At 42.9% G+C, this 17673-nt stretch overlaps 1 protein-coding gene across 2 annotated transcripts in view; it reads right to left on the bottom strand.

Annotated features, from left to right (window-relative positions):
• Positions 1-17335, bottom strand: part of Sptbn1 (spectrin beta, non-erythrocytic 1) — a 180892-nt gene extending 163557 nt beyond the window's left edge. Inside the window, exon 1 of one of the 2 annotated variants that reach the window (XM_048352929.1) lies at positions 17110-17335. The gene's annotated coding sequence lies outside the window, so the exon portion shown is untranslated. Of the gene's footprint in view, positions 1-16379; positions 16621-17109 lie in introns of those variants that run through there. The other variant, XM_048352930.1, reaches the window with a different exon arrangement.
• Positions 17336-17673: the final 338 nt, after the last annotated feature.

Here is a 17673-nt window from a genome sequence, read left to right on the forward strand (position 1 = left end):
CCACTGAGTTTCTGAAAATGTGTGACTACACCCCCAGCTTCAATTGTATGACAAACCATGGAAGAACATTTTTCTTAAACAAATGTATACAATGTATACAATGACATGCACTGAGCTATATGAAGATAGAGAATAGAATAAACACACAACAATAAGGCCAATTTGATCCATGGGTTCCTAAACTGAGCACTAAAGATCAGGGAGGTAAACACTATGGTATTTAGTGACTAATTCCACATGGTCAAGTCTTGTTTGTAGTTTAGCTGGGGGAAAGGGCGGTGGTCAGTGAGGGGAGGAACATCACTAACTCATCTCCCACAGTGTGCCAGACTCTGAGAAATTCTATGCATAGATTGCTGTGCTTCATCTTGAGCTGGTAGGTGATAACCAATGGTATCTCCCTCCCACATGCGAAAATCAAAACTGTGAACTCAACGTGTCTCACCTTACTGAATTTCACAATTTGCCGAAGAAAGATCACAAATGGCATTCTTCTTACTACACTATCAGTCTGAATTAGTGGAATAATCTAAATGATGAAATTTCTAAACTAAAACCGTTTGAGTTTCATTACTCTGGGGCACAGTTGTAAGAATGTGAAAGCACTGCAGAACCAGAAAGGAGGCAAACTGTTGCCAAATAGAAGGCCTTGAGCTTTAAAAGAAAAGTAAGATATTCTTATAATCAACATACTAATTGTTTGCAAGGGATATGAGGGCCTCTAAAAACAAAGCTTACTTTTCCAAACTGTAAAAGTAACATGCTTCTTGTAGACTAGAAAATTCAGAAAAGAACAGAGAAGAAAGCAAAAATCACGATGAGTTCTACTGCGCCCTTATCTGACCGCCCCCCCCCCCCAAAAAAAACTAATGCTGACAATGTCTCTCCCTTCCTTCCTTCCTCCCTCCTTTTTGTGCTAGTACTGGGGCCTGAAATCAGGACCTTGGTGGCCCATCTTTTTCACTCAGAGCTGGCATCTACCACTTGAGTCACACTTCTAGGCAGCATGTTGGTTATGTAATTGGAGATAAGAGTTTAATTTAAGCAGACTGTTCTACCCAGGTTGGCTTCCAACTGCAATCCTCCAGTCTTAAGCCTCCTGCATTGTTAGGATTAAGGTATGAGCCACCAGTGCTTGGCCCTTATTTCTCTTTGTGTATTTTTTATATAGTTGAAGTCTCAGTATTTACATAATCTTCTCTTTTATGTTAAAAACTTTCCTATGTTATTAGAAAGTTGTCCACAAGTACTAGCAGTGTGAAATCAGAGTTCAGACTCAGGAAGAATGGCCCTGTCTGAAGTCTGCACTCAGAGCCACTACACCTTACTGCCTCTGTAATCGAGTCATGGAGCTTTCAATTACCCAAACATATTTATTATTGCATTAGAATAGAGACTTTTGTAAGTATAGGAAGCACTATCACCTAAGCCTATCCAGACAGCAAAACTTACCATTTCAACAAGTTTGATTTAATTTTGGGTAGCTGACAACAGCTGTGGAAACATCTAGACTGGCTAGCATTTCATAAACAAAGTCATTACTAACCCCCCCCCCCCCCCCCTGCCACACACACACCAGAGGAATGACCTCCATGTGATCCTCACCTGTCAGGCCACTACCATCTGTAGCAGGTTTCAGTAAAGCTGCCACCTGCCTGCCCACAAGGAGCCAACTAACACCCTGCTCTGTCTATGCAATCCCCCCCCCCACACACACACACTCCAAATTAACCATCAAAAGAGCTGGAAGTACAGCAGTGGCTCAAATGGTAGAATGCTAGTCTTGAGCAAAAAAGCTCAGGGACAGTGCATAGGCCCTAAGTTCAAGCCCCAAGATAGAAAAAAAAAAAAAAAAAAAGAAAAAGATAGCTAATAGCTCACTTTGTTTGGAACATCCAAGGCCATGTTTTATTCGTCCTAGGGCTTGAACTTAGGGGCCTGGGCACTGTGCCTGAGCTGTTTTGCTGAAGGCTGTCACTCTACCACTTCTATTAGCCACAGCTCAGCTTCCAGCTTTTTTGGTGGTTAACTGGAGATTAGAGTCTCATTGACTTTCCTGCCCAGGCTAGCTTCAAACCATGATCCTGAGATCTCAGCCTCCTGCATAGCTAGGATTATATGAGTTAGCCACCAGAGCTGGCTCAAGGCTGTGTTTTAGAAGCCAAACAACAACAACAACAACAACAACAACAAAACAAGGTATATATGTAAAAGAGAAACTCAAAAACAAAAAGTAGACATCATAAACTCACTAAGGGAAACAAACATTTCCAATAGCCAATACCATCGGAAATTGCAATCTAAAAAAGAAAAGGTAAATATATCTAAAGGAGCTCTTTTCATATGTTTTCCACAAAGTATTTTTCATTTTGTAAAAACACAAAATATTGTTATGTAGTCTAAACATCCTTAAAATAGCTTCAACTTATTGGTCAAAAGGCACAGTAATCACCAAGGTAAATCTAAATGTAGAACACTTACACAGAGCTGGAAACCATGTTTCCAAACAAGAACAGATCTCTGTGATTTATATAAAGTACTGGAAGTGACAAAGGAAAATGTAGGATCTATAAAAAATATGAAGTGATACCAAAGAAACAGCCTTTGCAGAATGCTCTATGGAGGTATAAAATGATTATAATAAGCCTAAATCCAAGTCTCTAAAGGACTTTAAAAGTTATAGGATTGGAAGTGATACTGTGGCTCAAAGTGGTAGAGGACCAGCCTTGAGCAAAAACAGCTCAGGGACAGTGCCCAGACCTTAAGTTCAAGCCCCACAACTGTCCAAAAAAAAAAAAAAAAAGAAGAAGTTAATTTATCTATTAATGTTATCTAGTAGATTTGCTTTTAAGGAATTTGGCTTATGTTTAAGTCCCTTAGAAGGTCACTCACTGTTTCCATATGCTATTTCACACATTCTTTATTTCTACTCTTCATTAATCCAAATACTGCATTAAAAAAATTCTTCTGCATAGGGAAAGACCACTCCCTGCTTGCTTTGTTTTTCCTACCCCAACTTTAAAACGTATATCTTTCTACTGAGAGCCAGAGAGACTGCAATTAGAAAGTTAATCAATTAGAATCAAGAATAATGAAGATAAATTATCAGTGGACCTAAGTAAAAAAGCAAGAAAACAAACAAAAAACATGTGTGTTAAGATGCCACAGGACAGTGCCCAGTGCCTCTTACTTTGCCTCTACAATGTTTCAGTGTTTAAACATCAGTATTTCACGTCCAATACATATTGAATATATAAAATATAAGACTTTTTGTTTTAAATCTTCAGAGCCCTAATTTTTATTTAAATCACAAAGACTGAACATTTTGCTCTGAGCAAGGTAAGTTCGGGCAGAGGAACTCCAAGTGAAATTTGGGCTAATGCATTACTGATTAATCCAATCAAACCATGTAAGATGTTATTAAAAAGTAATTGTTGCCAGGCGCCCATGGTTTGTACTTATAATCTTAGCTACTCAGGAGGCTGAGATCTGAAGAGCACAGGTCAAAGCCAGCCCAGGGAAGGATATTCCGTGAGATTCCTATGTCTAGTTAACCACCCAAAAAGCCAGGAGTGGAGCTGTGGGCCTTAGTGATAGGGCACTAGACTTGAGCAAAAAACTCAAGGACAGTGTGCTCAGGCCCCAAGATCAAGCCCCAAAACAAGCAAAATAAAAGAAGTAATTTCCTAAATCAATGTTCAGAATCTTTTAAAAGACAGTTGGAACAAAATTTAATAAACAGACATTCCTAAAATCCAAAGGAAAGTGATAGTCTCCATTTCTTGGTAGTATTTTTTATTTAAAAGAACAGTCTCTACTCAAGTGAAATGGCAAGTTTCAAGACCTCACCTGCAGCTATTTTAAGGCAGGACATGGCTGCATTAGTGTTTGTCACACAGCTTGCTTCCAATCTCTTGGCAGCTCTCCAATGCATTCCAACATATTATGCTCAGCCTTGCTGGACTCACATCCCACTTATCTCCAAAGACATATCAAGTAAGATGTTACCACATTACCTAACCACATTACCATTTTTCCCCATTCGGCCACTCTGCACAATGCCAGACTTAAAAAAAAAAAAATCCAGACCACCAGCTGTGTAGATCCAGCTTAATCCAAAAGACACAAGAAAAATTTCATAATATTATTCACTGAGAAGAATTGCTGTGCCTTACTGCTCAAAGAAAAGCCCTCACAAACTAAGGAAAGAAGTTCAAATCATGCAAAAAAGACCAAATCACAATAAAGACAGGGCTGCTGAGGCTAAACCAGTCTGGCCAAATGTGGCCGCATGTTAAAATACATTATTAATCCTGTGTATACTAAAGGCGAATCTCAGTTTTTAACGGGATCCATTACCTCCATGCAAAGAATAACTTAACATAGTGGTACATCTCCTAAAAGTCAGAATACTCTCTAGTTGTTAATATTTGGCAAAAAAAAAAAAATCCTTTTCAAAAACAAGCTGGAATGGTTAACCACATGCTGCTACATTCCATTCTGTATTTAATTAGCACATTTGAGCCTCCGGTTCTGCACAGCTGCACAACATTCCAGCGATAGGCCAGCTATTGATAGACTCTTTACATTAAGTATCCAGTTATTTATAAAGTAAAAAACATGGAGAAATCATTTTGAAGTATAATCCACTAAAACCCTGTCTTTTTCATGTGACTTAGTTTCCTTTAACAAGTGGATAAATAGCCCAACAGAATTTGCCCAACAGAATAGCCCATAAGAATTTTTTTAAAACATGTAATTATACAAAGAATATTTCTTTAGTCAGAAAAATATATAATTAATAGAAAAAATCTTCAAGTGGTGGGACAAAGGGTGAACTAATTCAGCAGTGATACTAAATACTATATTGAAAATGAACTATACAATTTGTGGGGGAGGGAGACCAAGAGGGAAAAAACTGGGAGAAAACCAGGGAAGAGGCTCTTTCAAAAAGAAATGTACTCAATACCTACTTATGCAACTGTAACGCCTCTGTATATCACCTTTACAAGAAGAAAGAAATCTTCCTTTGAAGCAAAATTATAAACTAGCTAGTCTATTCTCTAAACTTTAACCCTTCAAGGATCCAATAATTTTGTTTTGTTTTTTAGCACTAGGATAGAATTAGTACTCTTCATGTCAGGAGCATCATTTCAAAAACAAACCATCTTTATTATCAGGGAAACAGGAATATCTTTAGCAGCAAACAATTTAGAAACAAGCAAACCAACAACAAAAACCCTACCTTCACAACGAATCAAACAGGTATGTGCCTGTTTCTTTCCTTTCCAAAGGGCACTCAAATCTCTTTGTGCTAGGATTAGGGCACTCCTACCTCTCCACCCACTCCAGGGAGATAAGTTGAGAATCTGAGGGGAGCTGGCAGCCAGATTGTCAAGCCACTGTGAGAAGGACCAGGCCTCTCTCAAAGACGCCACTGACTGAGTCCTCTGGCAACCACTCACTTCCCAAAATAGTGACAGGTATTCTCATCCGGTCAGAGGTCCAGCTGAGGCTACATTCCAGTCCCCTGCCCTCCCCTAATGTGGGTCATCAGGACCCTGCAGGCACTGCCTGAGTTCACTGCCACCCCAAGTGTTAAGACCCAACATGTGCAGTGACTACAGTCAGTTTGAGGGCTCTTCTTCAGAAGGGAGCCAAATACCAGAACCAAGACAAGAAAGAAGGGTGAGCAAGGGAGTTGAGAAGCACAATCATCAAGAGTCCCTTGATGGATTTCTGCCTCGTGTAGAGAATGCTCCCCCATAGGGCTGGAGTTGTGAAGAATTCCTTGTCTGAAGAAGGGAAGTCCACCCATGCTGTCCAGATCTATTACCCAGTCCAGATCACTGCCTCTCATGCAGGAAAGGAGCCCTTACTGTCTGTCCTTCACTGGTCAAACTGAGAACATCATTGGTCATTTTTCCAGGTGGCCCACCATCCCAAATAAGACCAACAGTCCCTAAGTGCCTAATGGAAACTGCTGAAAAGGGCTTACTTTCTCTTCCAATCAAAGGGTTATTTCTGTCCTCTTCACAATCCCTTTTCCCTCAGCATATGGAGAAGTCATTTTAGTGCCTGCCTCAGAAAGGGGCCAAGTTAGAACTGAGGCAATGAAGAGGAGTCAGCTAGTGGGTCCTGGATAAGAGAAATGTCCCAAAGATAAGAGAAATGACTTGCATAATCAAGCATGTATATTGCACTTTTTCTCCTTTAAACAGATCCTATATCCAAAGAGAGAATTTTAAAGAACTCAATTAACATTAAGACCCTTAGAAAGCCAAAATTGAATCTATGCTTTCAACAGCTATACCCAGGGCTGGGAATATGGCCTAGTGGCAAGAGTGCTTGTCTTGTATACATGAAGCCCTGGGTTCAATTCCCCAGCACCACATATACAGAAAATGGACAGAAGTGGTGCTGTGGCCCAAGTGGCAGAGTGCTAACCTTGAGCAAAAAGAAGCCAGGAACAGTGCTCAGGCCCTGAGTCCAAGGCCCAGGACTGGCAAAAAAAAAAAAAAAAATCAACAGCTATACCCAAACCCAGCTCAGTAAAACTGATTACAGGGGGAAAAAAAAAACAAAAACAAGATTACAATCAGTCCATTCCATTTGTGACACATTATGGGGTAAGCTGTTTCAAAGACACTAAAATCTAAAGGTAAAAAATAAAATCAGATGCTGTCCCAAAGTACATGGAGCCATCTCTCAAGGGAATTAATGTGACTCTGATGGGAGCTCCTTTCAAAACACAACAGAAAGCACACATTATCTAATGAGAACTTGATTTCTGGTATTTTTCCATTGCAAAAAAAATTAATTCAGAGAAATGTCTATAATAAACAAACTTTGGATTCTTTATTTCTTCATTATTTTTCTTAAATATCACTACTAAAATAGCTGCAGACATCAGACAGTGTTCATGGACAGCTCTGGCTATGACCTATAATCAAGCTTCATGTTTTGCCATGCTACATGTATAAACTAGAAGAGTAATAAACATTGTGTGATTATAGCCAAAACCCTACACCTTGTTACAGATTGGTGAGATAGGAAATATGTACAGAGGGAAAAAGGCCTATAGGATAAACACCAAAATGTGACTACATTTCTGGGGTAGTGGAAAACCAAGTGGTTTAAATTTTCCTTTTTGCATTTGCCTTTATTTTCCACATGATCTACAGTAAACAGTAAATATCATTACTTTGATAATAAAAATATTTTAACACTTTTTCTATTTTTATTATAATGGTTTTATGCTACTCCATGTCTTTATGAGGGTATTCTATTATTCAGAAAACAAACCTATATATACTGTGTAAATTAGCAGACAAAGTAGTACATGTATATTTTAAGTTTGAATATTTCTATAATTCACAATAAAATCTCGCCAAATGCTCAGGTTGAAAATGAACACCAGAGAAAACCAAACACATATTATTTCAAGGAGGAGTCTAGATTTGCCTTCCATTTAAATAAATAAGAGGAAAATAGGTAAAGGGGCCCTCCCCCACTAAAAATCCCCTTGCCCACCCCAATATTCTGTACATCTGGTGAAGAATATTCCAGAAAAAAGTGCAACCTTTTAACATTCAGATTTGGCCTTGAGGTAAACACACTAGAAAAATTATCTCTGAAAGAGCGACCCCAGAGGCAGAGAAACTAAAAGAAATTCATCGAATCAAAGGTGGTGGCCATTAGAAATGGAGGCCCTCTTGCACTCACCTTGGTCAGAGATCCCTGTGGCCCAGTTCCTAGATCTTCTCCCACTCTCCATGCAAAGAAGGAAGTACCAAATCCGTAACAAAATGCACATTTAGATGAGGAATGGAAAAATCTCTTTGAAACTCGAATGTTATTACCCATTCCTTATTAATACTACCTTTCTTTAAGTTCTGATAGAAAAAGGATTTAAACAACAGTGTATTTAGCTGACCCATGAGTCTGGCTTTGAAGTATAGGATATTTTTGTTTGTTTTCTGTTGGTCATGGGGCTTGAACTCAGGGTCTGGGCACTATCCCTGAGCAATTTTGCTCAAGATTAGTGCTCTACCACTTTGAGCCACAGAACCATTCCTGGTTTTCTGGTAGTTAATTGGAGATGAGAGTCTCATGTATTTTCCAGCCCAGGCTGGCCTTGAACTGCAATCCTCAGATCTCAGCCTCCTAAGTAACTCGGATTACAGGAGTGAGCCACCAGTGCCTGGCTTAAAGTGTAGGGTATTTTAAATAAAGAGCACAAATAAGTATTTCTCATGCTGTGGAGAAGAAAAAGAGAAGTTGAAGAGGTAGGAACCTGCATTCCCCTCACCTAGAAATAACCAATGCTAATAAAATCATGAATTAACTATGCATAAGCATAGTTAATTGCATAAGTTACATGCTGAATATGTACATGCTGCAAAAGAATAAAATCTATTATATACCAATCTACATGTCATTCTTGCTGATCCTGTGGGTAAAAATCCTACTAGAGTAAGTATGTATCCAGCATATGTTTTACTACCCAACTAGTAGTTTTGAGCTTGTATATGAAAGACAAGAGCTAGCAGTAAACTCAAGATTCTAGAGCAGAAACATCCCATGCATCATTCAGCCATTACTCCCATAGTTGAGACTTTATGATAATGAAATCAAGATGTCTATAAACAAGGGTCAATTGAAAGCAATCTTGAAATTATAACATCTCTTCTTTTTATATGCATTTATAAATAAAAATAATTTAAGCTTACACATTTGTATATAAAAATTGACTTCAATTTAAATAAATAAATATTAGGGTCAAACCCAGTGCTTCACACATGCTCGCTCAACAATCTTACTTTCATATCTCATATCATAACCCCTAAAACTCTCTTCAACCATTTGGTTAAAGTTCATAGCAGTTCTGGAAGTATAGCAACTTGACTCCTTGGTGGGATTCACCTTCAAAATACTATCTATAAAAATCCTCATTTAAAAAGTCTTAAAATAGCTCATTGTGTTCCTTCATGGCAGGAAATTTTGTCTCTGTCTATCTCTGTCTCTCTGTCTCTCTGTCTCTCTCTCTCTCTCACACACACACACATATATACACACACACAATATTTTAAAGACACATGATACCCAGGTGTGGTGCATGCCTAAAATCTCAGCACTCAAGAGGCTGAAGCAGGAGCAAATCAAGTTCATGGCAGCCTGGGTTACACAGTGAGATCCTGTCACAAAAACAAGAGAAAGAACAACAAAAACAAAGACATGTAGGTGGCTTATATGCCACATCTATAACATTTAACATTACATAAGAATTTCTTTTCATACAGAAAAGGAAGGTTATCATTAAAAGTAGTTCCTCCCAGCTGCGCTCAAGCCTGTAAATCCTAGCTACTCAGAGGCTGAGATTTAAAGATCATGGTTCAAAGCCACCCTGGGCAGGAAAGTCTGTGAGACCCCAGCAAAAATCCGTAAGTGGAATTGTGGCTCTAGGGGTAGAGCGCTAGCCCTGAGCAAAAAAACAGAGACAGAGCCCAGGCCTTGAGTTCAAGCCCTAAGAGTGGCATTAAAAAAAATAAAGTAGTTCCTCCCAATCTTATATATTGCCAAGTGCTGAGAGACCATTCTTAGGCAATTAATCCATTCTTTTAATTTGTGCTTCATATACTGATGAGCATAAAATATGTAAAATAATTAGTCTTCCTTGATTTGTTCTTTTATAAACTACCTATATCTTCTCCCCCAGATACTAGAGTTTCAAAGTTTTCTTGGTTGTTTAAAAGTAAATATATACTAAACCAGGTTTGCCTTTCTTACTACTTCGACAAGTTTAAGATAAACTAAACTTGGAAATAGTTAAGTAATATTTTTTGCTGGAATGTATCCTTTCTGAAAAAGAAACAACTTCCTTGAAAGACAGCAAAACAAAAACAAAAAATGAAACAAACTGAGCAAAAATCCCACACTTTATAATCTCTAATATTATCCTGAAGGGTCCTGGATTACCTCGCTTAGCTTGAATGAAGTCCTATGTGGTGGGCACTGTCATTACCACCAGTTTATCAGTATTCTGAGGCATCAGAGAGGTCTAAAAACTTTTTCCAAGGAGACTGAGTACCTGTGCGAAGTGTCCAGTTGTGCAACTGGAGAGACTCAGGATCCCTGCAATCCTAAAGCCACCATCACATTCTGGCAGCCGTGACCACTTTCCCACTTCCACTGAGGATTCAGCTGCAGCCTCTGACTCAACATGTAAAGCAAAACTCCTTCCAACCAAGTATCCACTCATGCCTTTGACTTGTCTGCTTCTGTCATCACACCGACTATGCTCTTTGTCATCATTGAAACTTGAAACCTTTATCACCTTAGTTCCTGATCTACTGGGTCCATCTTCTATGCATTAAATAGGCAGGCAGCTTAGGATTGGACCTAGACAATGTTCTTTCCATCTACTCCCTCTTCCTCTCATTCCCTTAACCATTACTGTTACCTTGGCTACCTTTGGATTCCATGCTCACCTCTTTGTTGGTCTCCTAACTCCTTCCTGTTTCACTGTATTCTAAATTGTCATGTTATTAAAATATCTTCTACTCACAAATATTGAAAGTATATAGGATCTTAAAAACTGAGTGCCAGATTTGATCAGTGAGCACTTATTGACTAGGACACTGTGTCAAGACGTTACTGCGACCCTATCTCTAGTTCAGTTGATAGAGGGATTAATGTTTGCTATAAACAGAAATCAGTGCTGAGATGGACCATATTTCGACCTCCACAATGGCTGTATAAAATCAGATCTGTGCCCAAAAGATTAATGAGTTGCCCAAGTCACACACAGTATAGAAAGTCTATTCTATATGTTCTGGAATCCTTGACTGAAGGACCTAATTCCTAATTCTTATCCAATTCCAAGCCACCTCACACCATACCACAACTTCAAATTCTGGAAAGTGAATGTATCAATGTGTGTGTGTGTGTGCGCGCGCGCATGCGCGCGCACTCACACCCATAGGTACATACATATATTGAGGTTGGGCTTCATAGCTTAATAGTGCCTGGATACTATCCATTAGCTTTTTTGCTCAAGACTGGTGCTCTACCACTTGAGCCACAGTTCCACTTCTGTCTTTATGAAGATAAAAGTTTCACAGACTTTCTTATCTAGGCTTGCTTTGAACCAAGATCATCATCAGATCTCAGCCTCCTGAACAGCTATGATTACAGACACAGACATCCATGCCTAATTACAATTATTTTCCAGACTAAAAAATAAAACTGCAAGTAATCTCAAGACTAGAAAACAAGAGATAACATCAGTAGGATAAATGCTTACTGGATAAGAAGAAATGTTCATGGAAGGTTTTTCCCCCCAGCATGTTGCCATTATACCCTGTGTTTATATATAACATCCATTGATAAGTCTTTAAAAAAGTAGAAATTAAGAAATAAGCTGCTTACTAGCTCCTAGGATACAAAAATAAATAGGTATTTTATGCACAGCATAGCAATGGGGATTTGTGGCTCATATTGATTAGGAATGCCCAAGAGAAAGGGAAAGAACCAAAGCCAACTGCAGGCCCACTCTGGGCCTGACACTGTCCAGTGCTATCTCACATCAACTATATAAAGAAGCAAATAATACTACTTGGATTTTTTTGATGAAGAAACTACAGTCTGGAGAGTAACTAAGCCAAGGATAGCTGGCCAGAACTCTTACAAATGAATATGAAAAAAAATCAAAAAGAAAAACAGGTTAAAGACTGAATGGGTACTTCACAAAAGAAATCCGAATGGTTAGTACTATAAATAGATTCTTCATTTCTTTTTATTGGGAAAATCCCAAATAAAAAGCAGAAGACAATATTTTACAACTTTCAATTGCATAAGATTCTGAAATTTGGTACATGAATAATACATGTATGTATGCACTGCTAATGGGAAGACAAGTAGTACAACCACTGTTTGGCATTATCTAGTACCGTTGGTGATGCATATGATCCGGCAAACTTTCTACCTCACAGAGAATCTGTACATATCCCCACAAGCAAACGTAGGAAACAAGGATGAGAACCATTTATGCTGCTCTTTTATAGCAGTCAATCAAAATGCCTTTGTAAAATGAATGAATAGGCTGTAGTAGCAGACCATACAGCAGTGAAAATGAATGCACTACAGCAATAAGATAGATGAATAGGATTGTAATGTTAATCTAAAAATGCAAGAAAAGTATTCAAATTGGATAGACGGTCTCAGAATATAGAATAAGGCTCTTCTTTGAACTTATGTGGTGGCTGCCTAAATACCTACTGGATTATGGGTCTTTAGCATATATTTTAGAATTATTTGTATCTACTAATAATTTAATTTTAAAAAATCCCTAAGAAAACAATGGACTGCTAGGGGGCAGTGGCTCACACCTGTAATCCTAGCTACTCAAAAGGCTGAGATTTGAAGATCAAAGTTCAAACCCAGCCCACACAGGAAAGTCCATGAAACTCGTATCCCCAATTAAACACACACACACACACACACACACACACACACACACACACACGAAAGAAAAGAAAGAAAAATGAGACTAGAACTTAGGCTAGTAGAGTACTAACCCTGAGCAAAAAAAGCTGGGGACAGGGCCCATGTCCTGAGCTCAAGCCCCAAGCCCCTGCACACGCACAAGTACACAAAAAGAAAAGAAAGGAAAGGAAAAAAAATAATAAAAGAGAAACAGAAAAAGGAAACAATGGAGTAGAATGACAGGACAAGATGCCAGAGAAAGCAGAGGACTCTGAGGTCAAAATCTGGCTTCCTGGGCTCCAGATCTGCTGCCTTAAAGTCAATGTCTTCTTATCCTCAAGGGAGTCAAAATGTTTTTCAACTTTATAGGCATTTTAGAAAAGAACCCAAAACACTGACCAACCTAAACCAATAAACAGGACTCTTCCAACTCAAGATTAAAGTGGAACTTCATAAAAAATAATCCTGTATTAACTAATTAACAGTAAATACATCACCTTCTTTCCCATCACGAGTGACTCAAGAGAAAATAAAAATCAGTGCCACTACTTCATCAAAAGAAAAAACAGGAAGACACAAGAAGGAAGCATTTGGAAACTGAGCTGTGGCTCAAGTGGTAGAGTGCTAGTCTTGAGTAAAAAAAAGCTCAGGATCAGCACCCAGATCCTGAGTTTTCAAGTCCCAAGACTGGCACACATGAGGGGAAAAAATGGACAGAAGAGAGAAGAAGAAGGAGAAAAAGAAAGAGGAACAGGAGGAGGGGAAGAAAGAGAAGGAGGAGGAGGAAGAGGAAGAGGAGGAGGAGGAAGAGGAAGTGAAGGAGGAGGAAGAGGAGTAGGAAGAGGAGGAGGAGGAAGAGGAGGAAGAAGAGGAGGAAGAAGGAGAAGGAGAAGAAGGAGGAGGAGGAAGAGGAGGAGGAGGAGGAGGAGAAGAAAAAGGAGGAGAAGGAGAAGGAGAAGAAGAAGAAGAAAGCATTTGACATTGGAGGTCCTTAGCTCAGAGACTGGGCAGAGTTTCTTTCATGCACATCACTTAGGGGTCTTATTAAAGTGTAGAGACTACCTAGAAAGTGTGGAGTGGGGTTCAAGATTCTCTAACAAATTCTCAAAGGATTCTAATGTTGGTGGTCCATGAACTTCACTGGGATAGCAAGGGACAGTATCAAAATACCTTCTCCAGAGATTCTTAAAAATAGAAATATGAGTGAATGTAACTGGAATACCTTAATTTTATTCATCAAGGTAACAAGATGATGAGAATTCTACACTACATATATTTGACTACAGCACAGCAAGGAAATCAGAGTACCTAAAGAAGGTCTTTACAAACACAAAGTGCTTCCAGAAAACCTGAAGACTATGTAACCTTACAAGAGAAATTTCACAGAACCACAGAAGTAGCTCTTCTAGGAAGGGCATTAATTAGCTCTTTCCTTATGGAAGGATGCATTCTCAATAATCTAGCAAAGAGAAAAAGCAGAGTTACCATAGGGAAATCCACAGAACAATAAATAAAGCCTGATTACATCTTAGCCAGGTATGGTGGTGGGAGCCTGTAGTCATCAGGCTGAGGTAGAAGGGTGACTTGAACCTTTTAAATTTGAAACCAGCCCAAGCAACACAGCAAAACCAAGACTCAAAACCAAGCAAACTCTTCAAATCAAAACCTTATAATTATTTCAAATAAAAAAGAAAACCACATCCCAATGATTTATACTCAACATGTCTAGGTTTACTACTAGTAGTAAAATCCTTCCATGTCAAAACAGTACTTCCATGAGGCAAGTCATACTTTCATATATTTAGACAAAATGATTAAACTCTTCCAGCAAACTGTCAATGGCAAGCCCTGCTCAGGGATGTCTTCTCACTTGCTACTACAGTGAGGTTGTTAGTAATCTCACTAAGGATCTTCCCCACAGAAGGCCTCTACAATGGGAGATGACACCTATACTCAAGGTTTTGGTCTTTCAAGAAACAGAAGAGTTACAAAAAGCTTAACCCAACAGAGTTCTGCACCTAGTCTGTAAGCAAGAACAGCTAAACCTCTTCTGACACCAACATAGGATATTTCTATCCAAAAAGATTAGATAATCCATGCAAACAACACTCCCAGAAATCTTTAACAACATAACTTTATACACCCAGAACAACAGTGAAATCCAAATCCAAAAGCTCCCCTATTTTAACCACCCTTTATTAGAGAAACTCAAAATCTCCTCTCTCTCTCTCACACACACACACACAATTGACAAGCAGATCTACTCCGCACTAGCTGGGATTCATCAGAGATTTAAAACAAATAAAAGCAGGCACGCCCTTGGCTCAGAACACTGACCTTCCCTTCCAGCTAGCATACTGAAATTTCCCTTTTCACCTACACTTTTTACATGAGCCTGGAGTGACATTTGAAATATATTCCATCTGCCATCCCACACTGAGTGAAATACAGAAATGGCATTGTAAAGGGATATTTCCTGTGTGCTAGTGGAAACTTAGATAACACTGGGAAATGACTCCTTCTGACCAGTTATCAGCCACAGAGGCCGTAGTGATCTGCCTTTGTGAATCCCCTACTCAGTACAGCTGTAAAAAAAAAAATGCAAAAAAGTCCATATAAACATACATAAATGCAGCTTTGCAGCCCTCATACTCCCTCAGTCATGACTGGAGACCTGACTATCTGGATAAACAGAAGTCTGAAAAGCAATTTACCTTCAACCAAGCACTCATTCGCCTAACAATCCCCAATAGAAGAACCCAAATATGTAGTAGTACTTGGCTTGCAGAAAAAGCAAAAGAGTGAAGAACAGAGCAAAAACAGGTTCTAAGAATCAGTTACTACCCATCAACAGCACAAAATGTCTTTAAGACAATCCAACTTAAGGCTAACATTTATATGAATCTTCTCAGGAACATCAGAACTAAAATTCATTCGTCACATTAAAAATGGTTTCCTATAGGACTGAATCTTTTCAGTACTGACCCAAGAAAGACAAGGTAATGTTATAGCTGTGAAAGTCTAATAATTAATTAACACCAACTTTTCACAAATGAAATGAGTGCATATCTGGGCTGGGGATGCAGCTTAATGGGTGATGCACAGAAAAGCTTTCCACACTCATGCTGATGGCACCACAGCCCCGCACCCCACCAAGTCCCTCTGCCGCCCCTCCCTAGGGTTCGAGTCCCCTGGTGGGCAATCTGGCTGGCGCAGCATCTGCAGGCCCTGAGCTTCGGCCTGCATTGGTGCTGAAGGGCGGACTCCTCTGCGCCCCGCACAAGCCCACAACTGGAGCAGAAAGGAGTGGTCGCCCTAAAAGAGAAGACTCCCCGCTGCTCACACCCAGGTGACCCGGTCCTCCCCAGGCCACGTCCAGCCAGAGCAGCGCGACACGGTGGACGCTGCTCCTGGCGCGGGCCAAGGGCAGCCCCGGGCCTGGGTGGGGCAGCGCGGGGGCCCGCAGGCGCCGGGCGTCCGTGCCAAGCCCCGCCAGCGAGGACCGGGGCAGGCTGCTGCATTGTGCTGCATCACGGCGAGGGCATCGCGAGCCATCCATCTTGCCAAAAACGCACATCCCCGCCCAAATAAACCAGGGAATCCATTTTTCTCCTCCGATGGCGCCCCCCCCCCTCCCCCGGCGTTCGCTCCTCACCGTCGGGCTGGGCTGTGAGATGTAAAAAATATAAAAATAATGGCCGAAGGTGTGGGACCGACCTCTGTCCCCACCCCGTCGAAGGGCAGCACCTGGCACCTTCCCGGCCACAAAAAAAAAAAAAAACAAAAAACAAAAAACAAAGAGAAGGCTGCCCCCCCCCTGGCCGCGGGCGTGGTGTCCGGGGTGAGCCCCCCTCCCCGCAGCTGGCCCCGGGTGTCCACGCGCTGGCACGAACCTGTTGAAGGCTGGGTGTCCGGCCGAAGCCGAGGGGTGAGCGGGCAGGCGCGGCGGCAGCTGGGCGCCCCGGGGCGGCTCACGCCCAGCCCGGGGAGAGTGGGGACAGCAGCGGGCGGGCACCCGCAGGGGGGTGGGGGGCGAGCGCGAGGACCGGGCGGGAAGCGGGAGGGGAGGCTCGCGGCCACCGCCTCCGGCTCAGCTGCAGCGCGGTGCAGCCCGGACCACGCCTGGCCGCATCCCCGGTACCGTTAGGCGCAGAGCCGGGCCCTGTCAACGCCACCCCCGCTCCCCGCCCGCCGAGCCCGGCTTGGTGGAGACCTGGAAAGACCCCCGCACGGCCGCCTACCCCGCACCACCCCCGCGCCGAGGGCTGCCGCAGCGCCCGCTCGGAGGGCAGATGAGGCCCGGGAGGAGGCAGGGAGCGCGCGGCGGGTCTGCAACCTCACTGCGGAGCCCGCCGCCCCACGACCCGCGTCACTCCGATCGTTATAAATTAGCCCTGGAGCCCTGGGCTCCCCGCACCGCGCCGCCCCGCCCGGGCTCTGCAATCTCCCCGCCCCCACGCCTCTCCCCCGGGCGCAGGGCGGCCGCGTCCCCCGGCCTCAGGCTCGCGCCCCTCCCCCGCCGCCGCGGAGCCCGCCCGGGAGGCAGCCCCAGTGAGTTGGCATCTTCCTGCCTCGTCCCCCCCCCCCCCCCCGCCCAGTCCCCCAGACCCGCCGCCTACCTACCTCCAGGGACGGGGTGGGGGCGCCGGGGTCCCGTCCTCCTCCCGCTCCTCGGCGGCCGGGCGGGCGGGCCGGGACGCGACTCCGCGGGGCTGTCCGCGGCTGGGGCCGGGGCTCACAGGACGGGACCAGTGGGCGCTGCCGCGCGGTACTGCGCGCTCGCTCCGGGTGGAGAGGCGGCTGAGGGAGGGACTGGAGGAATCCGCAGCCTGCTCGGCAACAGCTGCACTGATTCCGGGGGCTGGGCGGGCGCGGGGGGCGGGGGAGCACGGAGCAGGGGAGGAGAAAGCGGGCCGGGAGGGGGCGAGGGGCGGGGAGAGGGCGCGAGCGCGCGGGCTGGGCTGCGGGCGCGCGCACCCCCGCTCTCCCGCACAGTCCTCTCCTCCCCTCCGCCCCGCGCGGTTCCCCCTCCTCGCCCGCCCTCTGCCGCCGCGCGCAGCCCCGCAGCCGCCCACCCAGCGCCGGTTCAGCTGGGACAGCCGATCCCTGGGCGCGTCCCCGCTCTCCCAAGCTCGGGCCCAGCCTCGAGCCAGGGCTTCCAGCCCTGGGCGGGATGGGCTCCTCTGC

The sequence above is a fragment of the Perognathus longimembris genome, chromosome 8 (genome assembly GCF_023159225.1).
Source record: "Perognathus longimembris pacificus isolate PPM17 chromosome 8, ASM2315922v1, whole genome shotgun sequence".
Taxonomy (NCBI): domain Eukaryota; kingdom Metazoa; phylum Chordata; class Mammalia; order Rodentia; family Heteromyidae; genus Perognathus; species Perognathus longimembris.